At 36.1% G+C, this 18,099-nt stretch overlaps 1 protein-coding gene across 14 annotated transcripts in view; it reads left to right on the forward strand.

Moving 5' to 3' along the window:
- The window catches only part of cbfb (core-binding factor subunit beta), a 72,128-nt gene that overhangs the window by 32,532 nt on the left and 21,497 nt on the right, over positions 1–18,099 (forward strand).

Below are 18,099 nucleotides of genomic sequence, written 5' to 3' on the forward strand. Positions count from 1 at the left end.
AAGGGTGTACTTAGTTGCAATCAGAAATATTAAAACCCCTGAATTATTAGCCCCCGTTTTATTTTTTCCCCATTTATTTTTTAACAGAGAGATTTTTTTAACACAATTTTAAACATAATAGTTTTAATAACTGATTTCTAATACCTGATTTATTTTATCTTTGCCAAGATAACTGTAAATAATATTTGACAAGAAATTTTTCAAGACACTTCTATACAGCTTAAAGTGACATTTAAAGGCTTCATTCATTTTCTTGTCAGCTTAGTCCCTTTATTAATCCGGGGTCGCCACAGCGGAATGAACCGCCAACTTATCCAGCAAGTTTTTATGCAGCGGATGCCCTTCCAGCCGCAACCCATCTCTGGGAAACATCCACACACATACTCATACACTAAGGACAATTTAGCCTACCCAATTCACCTGTACCGCATGTCTTTGGACTGTGGGGGAAACCGGAGCACCTGGAGGAAACCCACACGAAGGCAGGGAGAACATGCGAACTCCACACAGAAACGCTAACTGAGCCGAGGTTCGAACCAGCGACCCAGCGACATTCTTGCTGTGAGGCAACAGCACTACCTTATTGTTCTGTAGACTATCAGAAAAAATATATAGCTTAAAGGGGCTAATAATTTTGACCTTAAAATCTTTTTAAAAAAATTAAAACCTGTTTTTATTCCAGCCAAAATAAAACAAATAAGACTTTCTCCAGAAAAAAAATCAGACATACTGTAAAAATTTCCTTGCTCTGTTAAACATAATTTTTAAAATATTTAAAAAAGAAAAAAAAGAAAAAAAGGGGGGGGTTTAATAATTCTGGTTGCAACTGTATATGCTGAGCATTGTAGCACATTTCATACACAATGGTTCAAAGTGCTTTAAATAAACAGGTATAAATAAAACAAGGAGTAGAAAATAAAAACAGATTAAAATGTCTTAAAACAGGTTTTACAGAATCAAACTTAAAATAAAGTAGAAATTAAAGTAGAAATTGAAGTGATCTGGTCTTGTGTGAGCATTGCTCCAGTGATTCTCAAAACGTTTCTTTTTAGCCTTCAGCAGATGCCGTAACAGTGGTAAACAAATCCCCAATCAGAGTAATTCCCTTCAAAGTCCTTTAAACTCTCCTTTCAATTAGTGTCTTCCAATTAAAAGCATTTGTTTAGGCCTACCAGCAATGTGTGTGTGCTTAAACAGTCCCAGTCGATCTGACGGGGTGCTGTGTGTGGCCTACACATCTAATGAAGGCCTCTTATCCTCCCTCTCTCTCTCTATCCCTTTCACTCTCTTTTTCTCTCTGAATAGAAGACGGCACTTGGCTGCCACTATTGGCCGCTGTGCAAGTAACGTTCTGCTGGTTTCATCTCATTTCCTGCGTAGATGTGCGGACAATGAAGTAGCCTAGAATCAGTAGCGCTATGTGACTTTGGCATAATAGCATGTTATGAGTTAACGGGTCCATTTATTCACTTCAAACATCTTCCTTTTATTGGTAAACGTGTATCGGGGGCTGGCAGTGCATGCGTTTTTGAGTGTCATACACCAGGGTGTGGGGGATGTGGGAGCTGACGTTTCGTTTTGAGGAGGAAGTCTGTGGTCAAGCCGTTTTCTACGCTCCTCTCTGCTTTTTTTCCCTCTCCGTGTAGCTGCACTTTAAAAAAAACGTCTGGCTGTCTCTACAGATGTGGAAATCATTTTAGAGAGAGAGTGTGTGTGTGTGTGTGTGGGAGGCAGGGCTTCGTTTGTGAAGCGTGGGATTCAGGTCCATATGAGAGTGCGCTGAAGCCTCCCCTTGCCCCAAAGCACCCTGGGAAGGCCTCGGGTTTGGCCCGCTCGTAAATGAAACCCCTGTGCTAGTCAGGCTAGAAATAGCCCAGCAAAAACTGCAAGAACGTGGGACCGCTCATGCATCTAGCAGAAAAACAAACTCGCCCCGCTCCACATCTGACAGCGCCTTTCTGCTCCTGTTTTTCGTTTTCTAATATATTGCGGATTATTTATTTACCTTTGCAGAAATACTTTCGAGTGGGATGGACGTTAGAACTGGAAATGTACACTGTGTGTTGCCTAAGTAGTGCACAAGTATGTATAATAGCACGAATAAAGCGCACAGGGTGCGTATCGCGCCTCTGCCTCTAATTGGTCGCATTGATCATTTCCACATGGCTGTTGGTTGCACATCTGCCACTGATGTGTCCCTCCCCCCATGTTTCCCTAGAGAGGTGCATGCTGGGAAACAGGATGTCACCCACTAGGTGGCATGTTAGACTTTGCACTTCCTGTTTTCTAGATCTCCCTATATCTCTGTTTTTGTCTTATCTAGTGTTTTCACAGCCTGTTTAATGCAGACTCCTACAGCGATTAAACCATCAAGTGGAGTTTATCAGCTCTCCCCACTGGGTTGCTGTCATATTTTGAGCTGAAGCAGACAGTGGGGACCGTCTTGTAATCAGAAAATTCTTTATATATAATTTTAGACCCACATTACAAGCTCTGTCTGTCAGTTGCTCCCCCACTGACAGGTTTTATATGAGTCAGCATGCAGATATTTGGCTGTGAAAGCACAAATAAATTTGCTGCATGCCTCTACATAACCCCCAGGATGCTTAATAAAGTTGGTTAATACATAGTTGAAATTAAAATAAAGGTGGAGATGGAGTGTGTGCAGGATGCCGGAGGACTAGTCATGTGAGTGAGAATACAAGCGCTTATGCATTTCAAAGTAGACTGGCAGACTAGATAAACAAGCTCCTTATGAACTTTCGGTTTAAACTTTGTATTGTAGTTTTCTTTGTAGTAGGCATGTGTATGTATGTTTGTATCAGGGATGTGCACAGGGTCCTGTGAGATTGATTATGGGCTGAGGTGCAAACCCAGCAGGTTAAATGCATCTGTATTGAATCTGCTGATTCAGATCTACTGAATTTGTTTTCTTGTTTGCATTACAACATTACACTTCATTTCGTCTCCAGTTTTAAATTATCAAACAGTTTATTCCATAATTTAAGATTGACACAAACACATTTTCAGTCAAACGTACACGTACACATTGTCTGACATTTTCCTCAAATAGTAAACTTCTAGTTCTACGTCATGTTTCAGTCCTTTTTTATTTTATTTTTTTATTTTTAATAAATATCACATGAGCTAGGGAGCAGATTTTCTTGAACAGTCTATCAGCTCGATTGCAAATGATGTTGATTTTATATCAACATTTCATTTTTTGTTTTTAGTCTGGCTCATTGCCCCTAAAATATCTGTGTATATTACATATTTCTAATAAAAAAGAAAAGAAAGAAAGAAAATCAAGAGAAAGAAAGAAAATCAAGAGGAAAGAAAGAAAATCAAGAGAAAGAATGAAAGTAAATCAAGAGAAAAAAAGAAAGTCAAGAAAAATCAGGAGAAAGAAAACCAAGAGAAAGAAAAAAATCAAGAGAAACACAGAAAGAAAAAAAAGAAAGAAAGAAAAATCAAGAGAAAGAAAGAAAATTAAGAGGAAAGAAAGAAAGAAAGAAAGAAAGAAAGAAAGAAAGAAAGAAAGAGAAGCATACAACTTAACAACAGTTGTTTGTTGGGGGGGTGGAGGTAATGATGTATGCTATAAAAGCACAATTGCTACAAACAAGAAATTAATAGTGATTAATTGACATTTTAGGCACAATAGTAGTTTTGTTTTGTCTGTTTTGTGGCGTCAATGAAAAATCAGAAGCAAAAATATTCTTGTTCACTGTTTAATGCTCACACTCATTTTCTAAAAATGATGAATTCTGTGGCATTTATTGATTTGTAAAAATAAATGAATAAAAAAACAAAAGTTTTATATCTTATTAGGCATACAAATGGTTTTATATGTAGGATACAGGAGGCTTTGTACTCCACTCTTGTTCCAGTAAAACATCACAAGTGCACAAGGCAGGCTCTGCTATTACAGCCATTGTAGTCTACATGTAACATATATATATATATATATATATATATATATATATATATATATATATATATATATATATATATATATATATTTTTTATTTTTTTTTGTACAGATGCTTGCATCACATCATTCAAAACTGCAAATGTTAACATTGATTTGTTTATACAAATGCTTTCAAAAAGAAAAGCACTGTGCTTTTTTAAATAAACAAATCTGTATATATTTTTAATTATTTTTCCTCAACAATCAAAGAAATGGGTTACTATTGTACATCTGCATCATGCATCTCTGGCTTATCTTTTAATGCTGCCCTTTTTAAAATTAATTAAACAGTATTTATGTAATTTATGTTTATAATTTAATGGTTGATGACTGGACAAAAATAGAATGAAACAAAAAATCCAAAACTCATTTGTGGCATTGCAATGCCTATTGCATTTTTGATTATTTAGAAAAGTGGCTGTAGATTTTTTTTCACATGAATCATCTCTTGAACTGCATCTCAATCATCACAAATACTGCAGAAGACCTATTGGAACCCCCATGGACCCAAGATTCTCACAGAAATCAGTCAAGCTTGATGAAGGAAATATCATGGTTTGAGGTTACATTCATTATGGGGGCTTGCAAAAGATCTGCAGAGTGGAAGGCAACGCCAACAGCCTGAGGTATCAAGACATTTTTTGCTGTATATTACTTTACCAACCACAGGAGAGGGCAAATTCTTCAGGAGAATAGCGCTTCTTCTCATACAACAGCCTCCACATCAAAGTACCAGAAACCAAAGAAGGTCAAGGTGCTCCAGGATTGACCAGCCCAGTCACCAGACATGAACATTATTGAGCATGTCTGGGGTAAGATGAAGGAGGAGGCATGGAAGATGAATCCAAAGAATCTTGATAAACTCCAGCAAGAATGCTTTCTTTGCCCCTCCTGATGGCTTTAAGTTATTGGAGTAATTGCAGAGATGTATGGATGCAGTCGTCTAAGCCCATAGGAGTCATACACAATATTAATTATTTTCCACTGCACCATGACTTTGTATTCTTTACTGTACATTATTTCTGTTAAGTGACAAGATTTTTGTCTAAGCAGAGTCAGACCTTACTGTCCTAATTGAGGCATGATCATATTTTACTTTGTTAAAATAAGCGTAATCCAGAGACCTTTGCCTTTCATATACTGTAAGCCACTACTAATACCAAATGATCAACTAGAAGTCAAGTTATTATTTGTTGTTTTTAAAACTTTGATAGGCAACAAGACTTTTGTTTTTATATCTACTAAGTAATATAAATACTGTATATCTAACATGCTTTCACATGTTTTTTTTTCCCTAAATGGAGGGGGGAAACATGTGAAAGCATGTTAGATATACAGTATTACTTACATTACTTACATTATTGCATATTTACATATACGGTTTTAACAATAGTTTGAGTGATTTATATCTGTCTTCAATGCATTTTAAAGGTAATTTACACCTGCCCATCTTTTCAAGTTCACTTATTGCTTGTTTCATCTGCTTTCAAAATTACCATATGAAAAAATAAACAAACCCTTAATATTTGAATGGCGTCTAATGCCATACACTCATCTGCTGGGAGTGACTGAGCAGCTGACAATCAAATGCTAATAATCATCAACACATGTTGAGAATCAGCCCACACACACTCCCTACTCACAGATTTCCCTGTGCTGTGCTGTGCTGTGCTGTGCTGTGTGTGTGTGTGTGTGTGTGTGTGTGTGTGTGTGTGTGTGTGCATTTGTAGTTAATAAACTTAATTTGCTATGCACATCAACTCTCTTATAAGTCTCAACACACGGGTACGTACATGTAAACTCAGGGGATGAACAAGTTCAGGCGTCTCTCTCTGACTGCGCCATTGTGTCTAAAAAAAAAGAGACAGACTTTGAAGTCGCTCTGACTTAGTCATGGCATAGTAGTGACACACAAAAGACATCAGTGAGACCCACATTTATAAAGCGCAAAAGGTACAGGGATTGTTTACTTGATCTAACAATTGACACAGAGAAAAAGAGAGCAATAGAGAAAGAGAGAAAGAGGTAGATGAACACATGCATGTAAACCTGTCTGTCTTGTCTGGGGCCTGTAGGCTGTGTGCAGGGTCCGGGATTGTTTTGGCTGTCTGAATCAAAAGCCTTGGCGGCTGAATTCAATCCCAGTGTTTACTCGTGCTTTCGCACCCCCTCCTGCCTCTGCTTAGCTCCACAAACATACACACACACTCACACAGATCCTCTGTGTCTTATCCTCAGTCACCACACCCTCAGTCGCCGTCTACTGTACCTCCAGTCTTCATCCCTCACACATGTTTATATGGTAAATACTGTAAATGCCTCCCTAAAGATTCCTGATTAATGTCCTTTTAGATTAAATGCAGGATTAATTTAAGAATTACCACATTTACTTTGATAATGCAGCTTTTTAGTTCACTAAAATTGTCTGGCTTTGTTTAATTTTGTGCAGTGATAATAATAGATTGAAACCTATTGTCAAAAAATTACCTTTACTGCTTGCTCAAACTACTTGTTTAATATTGTTGAGTTGAACCAACACAATGCTTAAGTTTTTTGGGGGACAACTTATTGTTTTTAAGTTCATTCCACTTAAATTTGATTTGTATTAGGACAACATGAAGGAATTATGTGTAAGTGTAACCTAGCAGTTTTTTTCAGTGTAATTTGGTAACACTCCACAAAATGGACTCATTTTGTTAACAAAGTAACATTGAGTAGTATACTTTTATAGCACATATTATTCTTTGTTAGGGTTAGTTAAAGGTGCTGTAAGTTTTTGACTTTGCTAAAGCTGAAAAATACCATATGTTCTAAAAAAACATGCTAAGTTAACATTCTTGTTTTACTGAAAAACAATGCTAAAGTCAGATTTTCTGCTTTGAAAATGTCTGTTACGTGCCGGAACTTCTGTCTTTGTTTTGGTTCTTTTAACCTGCCCAATGCCAGTTTAACCAATTATATTTCAGCACCCTGGGTTACCTTGTTGGAAATCTGCGTATTTCATTTATTCATTCAGAAAGACTCTCAAAGCATGCACTCATGACGAAACGCAACTTCTGGTGGACAGCAGCAGACAAATAAGACTCAGATTTCCACATGATGTTATTAATTAGCAATATTACAAATGTAAACATTAGGGGAGCAGGCTACATTGTAACCCCGTATCAACACGCTGACACTATGTGACCATTAATTTCAAGTTGTTTATTTTCAAGATCTGAGGTAAACTATCTGCTGCTTTCAGTAGTATGGCAATAAATGTCTTGTAAAATGGCTTTCAAACTCACATTGTTAGCATTTGATACTGAATGAAGTACATGAGGTGTACTTGAGGTGATGATTGTCACTTTTCTGTTGTTCAGCTAAAAAATAGAAGCAGTTTCTAAAATATAATTTTAAGGTGTTGGTTAAAACAAAAACTCCTTTTAATATGGAAAATATTCCTTCTATTGTGTGCAGTTGCTTTTACTTAGAAACCGATTTAAATCAGCCAATTTAAATCAGGCTTGATCATCAGACTCACTCCTGTTGGTCCTCAATCTGGCAACCTGTGCTTGCATTTGTTTTAATTCAGAAATGCAATACCTAGTTCAACCACTGGGTGTTAAACTTACATTCTGCACCTTTAACATGCATTTTTAAAATAATTTTGTGACTTGCACTTTGTAGTAATAGATTCCAGAAAATTGTACTCATTCATTTTCGCTTCCGCTTAGTCCCTTTATTAATCTGGAGTCACCACAGTGGAATAAACCGCCAACTTATCGAACATATGTTTTGTGGATGCCCTTCTAACTGCAACCCATTACTGGGAGACCAGACCAGCCCTTTAGCACTGTTGTTCTCGTTCTCTCGAACCCACCCTCCCTCCCTATATTTCTTCGCTTCCCATTCACAATCCTATAACCCTCTCTTCAATGCTAGGTTGAATCGGGGGGTCTAATCACCCAATCAACCTACCTACCTGTTCACTGTTTATGCTCTTACTTCCCTTTCTCTTCATCAGTTTTCTTATCATCCCCTTCATCCCTACATCCCTACAATAAAGTCTAGCTCAAAGTGTTGCTTACTCCATGCCATTGAAACGTAATTTAAATGACACATTAATGTTAATTTGATTCAGCCTAAAAATTTAAGGCAACCAGGAATTAATGTTATCAGTGCTTTTTAAATATAGTTAATTGTAGGTAACTAATTTATTTATTCATTTATTTATTTATGTTGAATTTTTTAACAGAAAAAGATTAAAAGATAATCAGCCCTGACTCAGCACGAAGGCTGTTTTTCAGCAGGTTCCTGCTATGCAGAACATAAAAACATACAGACACCCTTAACATCTCATCCATTAACGCATGAGGACTGTACAAACAATCACCAAACAGACAAAATAAAAAAAAGCAGGCTACTATCTCAGTGGCTACAGCAATAGTTGACCATCAGATGACGAGCATAGCATTTTTTTAAAAAAAGTCTTAGTGTTGATATTGTTTTAAGATGTTGTGGGATCTTATTCTAGGCTTTTCTGAATACATAAAAAAAAAAATCTCTTTCCATAACAGTTTTTAAAAGCTGGTAATGGCAAACATACATTTGTTGCAGATCTGGTGGAACGATCAGACCTTGTATTAAGTTTTGGTTCGAAAGCACAAAGGGCTGCTGGGGTAGCACTATAGTTAAAATTTGATAGTACAGTTTAAGGTTGACTTTGACTGTGAAAGAAAGATCTGCAGTCTTAATGAGGTACTAATTTTAGACCAGAACATCCACAAAAGTGACCCATAACACAAATGCAGCTACCTATTAATGCCAGCTGCTTTTACCTGGGTCTTCACCAGTCCTCAAGAGGTGACTTGACTACTCATCATCTCCTAGAAATACATAATGAAAAACAGCAGAGGAAGAAAGCAAAAGAACTGCTTTTCTCATATGTCTGCATTGCTGGCTCAACCCCAATGAAAACTGTGTGTTTAGGCTGATGGAGTTATGAATGTTCTTTCTGGATGAAGACCAGAAAGGCTTTTTAAATATATTATTAATGGCTATAAGGCCTGTATTTGTTGGGATGAGAAACTGTTTGAGTTGGACAAATGAGACAGCAAAAAGAGTCCCCAAATGATAAAAATACATGTAGGTTGAGATTCATATTCAGCATTTATTTCCGATGTATAGAGCCATTGTACTGTGGTTCTTAGGAAACGGGTGATTTTCCTTTGCGTTTGCTTTCTCTGAGATATTAAATTTCCACTGTGTTTGGAAGCTGGTGATTCCCCAATAGCTTGTTTACATTTTTACTTTGTAATTACTGTAAGATCTTTAAAATTATGTTGACATCTATGGAAAAAATGAAAAGACTGCCTTAAAATTCTATGGATTTATGTTTATATTTATGTGTTGGAGAGTGAAACAAAAGAAATAAAATTTCTTTCAGATTAAAAATAAAATATTAAAGGCAAAGTTCACCATTTATAGTTCATCGTTTACTCTCCCTTCATTTGTTACAAACTTTTTTGAGTTTCTGTTGAACACAAATGAAATATTTTGAAGATACCTAATAACCTTTAACCATTGACTTCTATTGTGTTTGTGTTTTCTACTATGGCTGTGAACAGGTTTTCAGCTTTCTTCAAATATATAGTTTTTTGTCTGTATTCAATAGAAGAATTAAACTTATAAAATTTCAAAACTATTAAGGGTGAATATAGAGCAGGAGTGGCCAAACTTTTTCTTATGAAGGGCCAAAAACCAAACTTGATTGAGGTTGGCGGGCCAAAGGTAAATATACTAAACTGCATTACATTAATGTTTCCATGGTAATTTCCTAATTTATTAATATTTAAAATTGTATTATTATTATTTTTCATTTTTCAATGAACTTCTTACAATAAAATTATCAACAATCCCATTTAGATCACAATCTCCATGAAGTAACAATATTTATTCATTCATTTTCTTGTCAGCTTAGTCCCTTTATTAATTCGGGGTCACAGCGGAATGAACCGCCAACTTATCCAGCAAGTTTTTATGCAGCGGATGCCCTTCCAGCCGCAACCCATCTCTGGGAAACATCCACACACACATTCACACACACACTCATACACTACGGACAATTTAGCCTACCCAAATCACCTGTACCGCATGTCTTTGGACTGTGGGGGAAACCGGAGCACCCAAAGGAAACCCACGCGAAGGCAGGGAGAACATGCAAACTCCACACAGAAACGCCAACTGAGCCGAGGTTCAAACCAGCGACCCAGCGACATTCTTGCTGTGAGGCGACAGCACTACCTACTGCGCCACTGCCTCGCCTAACAATATTTACTTTAACATAAAAAGCCTGATTCATTTAGAACATTTCACTTAAACATTTAATATCAGCTTGCTTTTTTTGTTACTGAATAATTAAACAAACAAACAAAAAGTTATGTTAAATTAAAATTGGTTTTCTCTGTTTTGCCCCATTTGCCTCAACCTTCCCCATCATTCTCCCTCTCTTCCCAGATGGGGTGGCGGGCCAAATCAAAAGTTACTATGGGCCAACTTTGGCCTGCGGGCCCCAGTTTGGTCATCTCTGGTATAAAGTAAATAAAATGTTTTGGGTGATGTATCTCTTTAAGACCAATTATTATTATTATTATTATTATTATTATTATTATTATTATTATTATTATTATTATTATTATTACTATTACTATTATTATTATTGTATTTCACAAAATAACTAAAAAACCATTGAGTATTCAGGCATTTTTATATTCATTTTTTTTAGACAGTAAATTATGAATATTTTCATTTAAGACTAATGCTGTGTTAACACAAGATGTGGCATGTGAGAATAAATTGTGCTATGCGCGTGTAAATAGACACATGAACATTTTGAGTTTACTCACTTCATTCGAGTGTCAAATTCGCTTCACAATAGACACAGATTCTCCTCATAAGTAGGGCTTCAGTCTGCCCGGTGACTCTAGCTTCATTGCTAATTGGCTAACATGAATTTTATTGAGATAGTAGCTGTGCTTTAGGAAGACTGAAAAACAGCATAGGTACATTCAGCGCTGTGTCTCAGTCCATTAGCTCCTTACTGAGGTGCACCCAACTCTGTAAGTTCATCAACTGCTACAGAAACTGTACCTGGATGATGGAGGCTTTCAGCTGTGCTTCAGACAATCATAATCACAGCTCACGTATCAAACACGCAAAACGTTCAACTTGCGCCGCGTCATCCACGCAAATCTCATCATCAAAATCAAATCACTGCTGTAGGATGTCTTTTTGTGTCTTTGCGTTGACTTAACATGTAAATCGCTTGTGCTTGATGCACCATCCCACTTATTTTCTTAGCTTCATATTATTGAAACATTTGTTATTTTCATCACCTTTAATTTTCTGTTGAAAAGTAAGCTTTATTATAGAAGTTTTATTTCAAATGTAAAAGAAATATTATGATTTTTTTAATAAAGCAAATATTATCATTTTACTTGTTTTAGCTCATAATAAAATCCAGAGAAAATAAGAAATATATAGATTGTCAGTGCTTTTCCATAGCTGTATGTGAGTATGCACAGTCAACTTCACGATGTAAGTAAAAACCCTGTGTGGTTGAGGATATGATTTCAGTCAGACCGTTGACTTGTGGGCTTCACTGATGTTTAGTTAAACTGCCGCAGAGCTGAGCTGAGCTTTATTTTTCCTACCTGTGTTTTACTGCTGAGGGGGACACAGATCACAGCCTACAGCACATCCTGTAAGGAAACACAGGGAAGGAGTTTCGGGAGGGCAGGTGTGGGGGTGGAAGAGGCATATGGAGCAGAGGGAGGCTGTTTCGAAAGGGAACAGAGTCAGAAAAGTCCTTCACTGCTGACAGGAAAATGCTGTTTCTTCACCTGTGAAACTCTTCTTTCATATCACTTTTATTTGGACTTCTTCATGAAAAAAACATAATTGATTGTTTTATAGTCAGATTGCAATCTCATTTTAAATGTCTAAGTGATCTAAGTGTCTAAGTGATTCCTAAATTACCAAAAAGTATAATTATAGCAGATGTTCAGTTCTGCATTCATGCCTCAGTCTTTTACAGTACCATTATTTCTGTCACAAAAAATAAAATGATCATGGATTTCTGAGATGAAAGTTTATGGTTCAGTTATAAACACTGATTTTTAGTTGTGCCTTTTTTTTTGTTTTTTGTCCAGTTGTCATATACTACCTTTCTTTGAATGAAGGTCTGTAGCTGGGTTTTCATAACTCTTTATTTGAGCACGTTTTAAAGGTTTGGGAGAGAAATGATAGACATTTTAAATAAAATCCCTCAATTCACACACACACAAAAATAAAACTTCAGTTGGTTTTGGACTACGCTAATAATAATAGATGGAAACAAATTGGCCAAATAAACTCTGACATAGTGAATATTACACTTACATGACTAATCATCAGCTGTCTCGATTATGCTTGCTTAGTTTACTGTTGGTTGCTAGGTTACCAAATACTACAGTGAGCGATTCTAATAACTTGATGGAAATGCACCTAATTCACATTTTTTTGATTCTTGAGTGAACATCACTTCACTTTTCTGTGAGATTCACTTCATGTTAAGATGGAAGCCTAGATTGGTATGTCAAGATTCATCTCATAGGAGTTTAGGTTTCCTATAAAATTTGAATAAATACTCTTTAAAAATCTTTACGCTGAAAAATATAAGCGGGCACTTTTGCACCCTGTGAGTGTTTTTGACAAGTCATTGAATTAATAATTTAGTCATTTATACAAATAATATATGTTTTTTAATAGACCACAGCAATTAGCAATCTGTCAGAGTTTTTTTTTTTTTGACTATTCGGAATTGTCTGAGAATCATAATTAATTTTTTAAACGGATTAAAATTTTTAATATATCCAGTAGCTTCTCCTTATGTTTGTGCCTCTGAGGGTATGCATGTAAAATATATATATATTATACATATATATTTATATATATATTAAAAAAATTAAAGACATGTTTTGCACTAATTATTATATTTAAGTTGGCAACGCAGTGGCGCAGTAGGTAGTGCTGTTGCCTCACTGCAAGAAGTCGCTGGTTCGAGCCTCGGCTAAGTCAGTTGGTGTTTCTGTGTGGAGTTTGCATGTTCTCCTCCCGTTTGTGTGGGTTTCTTCTGGGTACTCCAGTTTCCCCCTCAGTCCAAAGACATGTGGTACAGGTGAATTGGGTGGCAAAATCGTCTGTAGTGTATGAGTGTGAATGTGTGTGTATAGATGTTTCCCAGAGATAGGTTGCAGCTGGAAGGGCATGCGCTGCGTAAAACATGTGCTGGATAAGTTGGCGGTTCATTCCGCTGTGGTGACCCCAGATTGATTAAGGGACTAAGCCGAAAAGAAAATGAATGAATTAATAATACTTAAGGCAAAACAATTAAATGATATTAAGCTGGATTATTTGTTCATTTATGTATGTATTTGTTTGTTTATTTATGGCTAAATGGATTTAAATTGGCATCAGTGTGCATGGCAGCACCTCAGCTGCAGTATAATATGCTGTGAATGTAAATGCTACCACTACACCACGACTCCAACAGTATAGTGGTTTATTGAACCATTGATTCTAATAAGACTCTTTGCCTCGTGTCTTTGTTAGTTAGACCTGCAGAGAGGTTGTGGTTTATCTTTTGATTTTGGTAAATATTTCATTAGTGTCATTCATAATAGTGGCCTTTTAGTGGTTGTACAACAGCAAACATCTCCAGGCAAGAGCTACAATTGTGTTTATACATCTGTGGTGAGTCCACTTGGATATTTAAGCAAAAAACTATTTGTTTTCATTCATAGAGAGCTAGACATCTTCTTTCATCAGTAACGCAGACATTTGTGTAGACATAACATAGGCAGATCTGGTTCATTAATGGAAACACCATATCATTCAGACATCATTATTTTTGATGTAACCATGAACATGTGGCCAGCTATATATCAACATCAGTTTTTTTTTTTTCATTTGAGAGTCAAACCACTTTTAATAAAGTGCAACAACTGCAAATTTCAGTATAATAAGGTAAGGCAGATGATCATAAAATAAGGCCATTTTTATTAAAAGCCTAAAAGGGACAGTAGTACAAAAAGGTGCTGTTTCAAAAATTGCTGGGTTGTTTCATTCCAAAATTAGGTAAAACATGAACAAACCTAAATATTGGAAAAATATTTAAGTAAAAAAAACATATTTCCTTAACCTATTGTTTTTTTTTTTTATTCCCATTTCACCAAAATTGTTCCACTGGAACATAAAAGTATAAAAGTGTCACAAAAGTAAATAAAAAAATTTAAAAATTATTCATCGAAATATTGTGAACATTTGCTTTAAAATGTAATGTTTAGCAAGGCATTTTACTAATAATTTTTTTCAAATGTAGTTTTTATATATTTATAGTCGAAAATGTATTCAAAAACCTTCATAGAACATGATTTTTGCATAATATTTTAAAGATTTTTGGCATGAACAAAAAAATCTATAATTATCACCCATAGATTATATTTTTGACTTTGCCAAGTCCATGGAAAACAAATAATATGTCATTTAAACTGGCATTTAACAATCTTCGATGTACAGATTTTGGCACAAATTGTCTTGTATAGTTTCCAGAGATGTTTTAAATTGGCAAGTTTATTTTCATGTGCATTCTTCTCCTATTTAATTTTAAAGTGTGTTTATTTATGCTATTGATTTTCAATATAAATTCATATGTTATGTACATAAATACATGGTAACATGTTATTAAATAGTTATGTTTAATGAAATAGTGTTTTATTTGAAAGTCTTCTTCAATCTTAAAAATTCAATGATATTAGGTTTTTACTTTGTAATTTCAGAGGAAAAGTAGTCTAAACTTTTGTTAGACTAAAAATACCCAATTATTCAGCAAGCATGCATACATTTATCAATAAAATACCATACTGCAAATTGTTTCAGCTCAGATTTAGGTAGAATATGGCCAAAGTAATTTTTTAAGTTGTAAGGCCATGTTTAGCCAAATTTGGGTTGAAACAACCTAGCATTTTTGTGTATAAAAATATACACACAAATGCAATTGAGTTGGTCCAACATGATTTTATCAAATAAAAGTTTAAATAAATTTGTATTTTCATTTAACTTTAACTCAAAGGTCTGATAAGACGTCATATGTCTATCATGTGTTGCACATTTTTAAGTTATCCTAAATCATTGGTCTCAAACTCCATTTCTGGAGGGCCGCAACTCTGCACAGTTTTTCTCCAGCCTGTATCAGACACAGGTGATCCAACTAATCAAGGTGTTTAGGACTACTCTGGAACACCTTGATTATTTGGATCAGCTGTGTTAAGGGCGTTACACACTGGATGCGCCGTTCAACAGTTGGAAGTGTCGCACACCAGACGCGCACATTTGCATGCTGTTAAAAATGCTCTGTGTTGTGGCAGAAGTATGAACAGTGTCCTGAGTCGTGGCTGGGCGCCGCGGACAGCCGCCGACTTGCAGCGCTGGTGTGTATACCCTGATAAAACCCTATGTTTAGAATTCTGAAATGAATGGCGCTGCACATCTGCGAGCAGCGTTATGGTGTGTGACCTGCTTTAGAATAAGTTTGGAGCAAAACTGTGCAGAGCTGCAGCCCTCCATAAAAACAGTTTGAGACCTATGTCCTAAATCAGGGATGACCAAACCCGGTCCTGGAAGGGCCAGTGTTCTGGAGAGTTTAGCTCCAACCCTAATCAAACACACCTGAACCAGCTAATCAAGCCCTTACTAGATAAACTAGAAACTTCCTGACAGGTGTGTTAAAGCAAGTTGGAGATAAACTCTCCAGGACAGCGGCCCTCCTGGACTGAGTTTGAACACCCCTGTCCGAAATAAACTAAGTGAGCCATTTTTAAGCATATGAGTTGACTGAACATAAACATTTTTTTTTTTTAATTAAGTGGCCAAAGAAATAATGAGAATTGTGTCACGGCTCATTTTAAATAGGTAGTTTGAACAAGCAGCATATCATTCATATCTATTTATCAGAGAAAAAATAGTGCTTTTCTCAAAAACATTAGACAGTTCTCTAAAATAATAAAGAGATATGTAGCTTGAGCATCAAATGAGCAAATAATTTCTGAAGGATTATGTGACATTAAAGCAAAATTCACTCTTGCATTAGAGGAATAAATTAAAGTCATATAAAAACAAAATGCACCCATGATGTGCATTACACACTTCTGTACATAGCATGAATTTAATAAATGTCCCTTTTATTCGCAAATATATAAAATTAGTATTCAATAAATGAATTGCTGAGCTATTTTTATAGCAGACAGCATTCACGTCAATGTGGTGAATTTAGTGGGTATGAAACCAGGGCAAACAGCCTCTGAACTGACTCCAACACACATACACACACACATACACTAACATTTAAAGGACGGCAGTAAAGTCAGACAAAGCTGGTGTTGTGTCTGCTCTGCTGGAGTGTGTTTGTCTGGCCGGTCATTTGACTATCCAACACCACTAGCCAATATTCCTGTGTTTTTGGGCACGTTGGAACTTCGCTCCTATCTGGCGACTGGCGTTGTTTTTGGCGGGTTACGCAGAGGATCCGTGAATATGTGTCTGCATTTATAGCTGGCCTCTTTCACTGCAGTTACAGAAATAAACAGCACCCACAGGCTGACAGACTGCACGCTTTTGTCTCGGGCCGGATTCCTCAGTGGCAGAGATGTGATATTCCTGTGGCTCGGGGCCAGACAGACGCTCATATACCCTCCTGTCTCCACATTCTCAACATCTCTCTCACTCTTTGTCCACCTTGTCTTATACATAGTCCCTCTCATGGTCTGAGTCTCACACACGGATGCAATCATGTGCACTCGTCAGTATAAATAAATTCAGACAGGCTTTGCTTGTCTCTGCATCGGTGTACCCTTACTCTACTACGCTGGCCTCTATAAATAAACACTCTCATCACAGGAAGCAAACACTGGAGGCTGCCATACAGTCTTTGGCTGAGGGAGGACAGGACGTAATGGTTATGGCAGGACTCTGAAGGTGAACAGGGTTAAAAAAAAAAAAATTACAAATCATTAACACGGTACTTCCTGTTTATTAATTGCATTATGGATTCCAAACATTTTTTTGTATTACAAATTTTATGAAATGTTTAGATCTGAAAATGTGGAATTATTTTTTATTAATAAATTTGTATGAGTTCATTTGCATTCTCCTGAAGCACAAAAAGCTAAACCTAGGATGTTCAATGTTGATGTTCAAATTTTTTGTTAATTTTTCTAGCATTATTTTATTTATTTGTTTAGTTTTGACATAATACCATCCAAGATTTAAACAGAGTGAATTTTAAGACACTTACTTTATAGATTAGAAATTCTATAAACAGCCAGAAACCAGTCATCTCAGACTGGTTTCTTGAACATGACAATGAGTTCACTGTACTCAAATTGTCTCACCATAACTCTAATAAAGCACCTTTGGGATGTGGTGGAAGAGGAGATTCGCATTATGAATGTGCTGTCGACAAATCTGCAGCAACTGCGTGATGCTATCATGACAATATGGAGCAAAATCTCTGTGGAATATTTCCAGTACCTTGCTAAATCTATGCCACGAAGGATTAAGGCAGATCTGAAGGCAAAAGGGGTGCAACTCTGTACTATTAATGTGTATCTAATAAAGTGGCTAGTGAGTGTATATATTTTTTGTATAATCAGGCTAATTCTGTTATGCTCTGTAAACACTTTCAGAATATAGATATGAATAAAACCGTAAAGTTTAGTGTATGGAAGTGCTGGTTAAGTAGAGATTTATGGCTCAGTACTAAAGACAAAACTCATTTTAAGAAAAAATGTCAAGTATATGTATTTTGAAATCTACAGACACAAATCGATAAATTGCATAAATGAAATGCTTAAAAGTGTATTTTGTATGTTTTTTTGAAATAACATCAAAGAATTAGATTACCGCTTTTCACAATTTAAAGGAGCTTTTAAACCATTGTTTTTGACTTCAGTGTTTTGCGTGTGTTGGGGTATTTTCAGTTTTGAAGCCATTCTCTGCCAGACGTTTGACTGAGCAACTCACAAAGTGTTTTACAATTCAAATTAGCC

The sequence above is a fragment of the Danio rerio genome, chromosome 18 (genome assembly GCF_052040795.2).
Source record: "Danio rerio strain M-AB ecotype USA chromosome 18, GRCz13ab, whole genome shotgun sequence".
Lineage (NCBI taxonomy): Eukaryota > Metazoa > Chordata > Actinopteri > Cypriniformes > Danionidae > Danio > Danio rerio.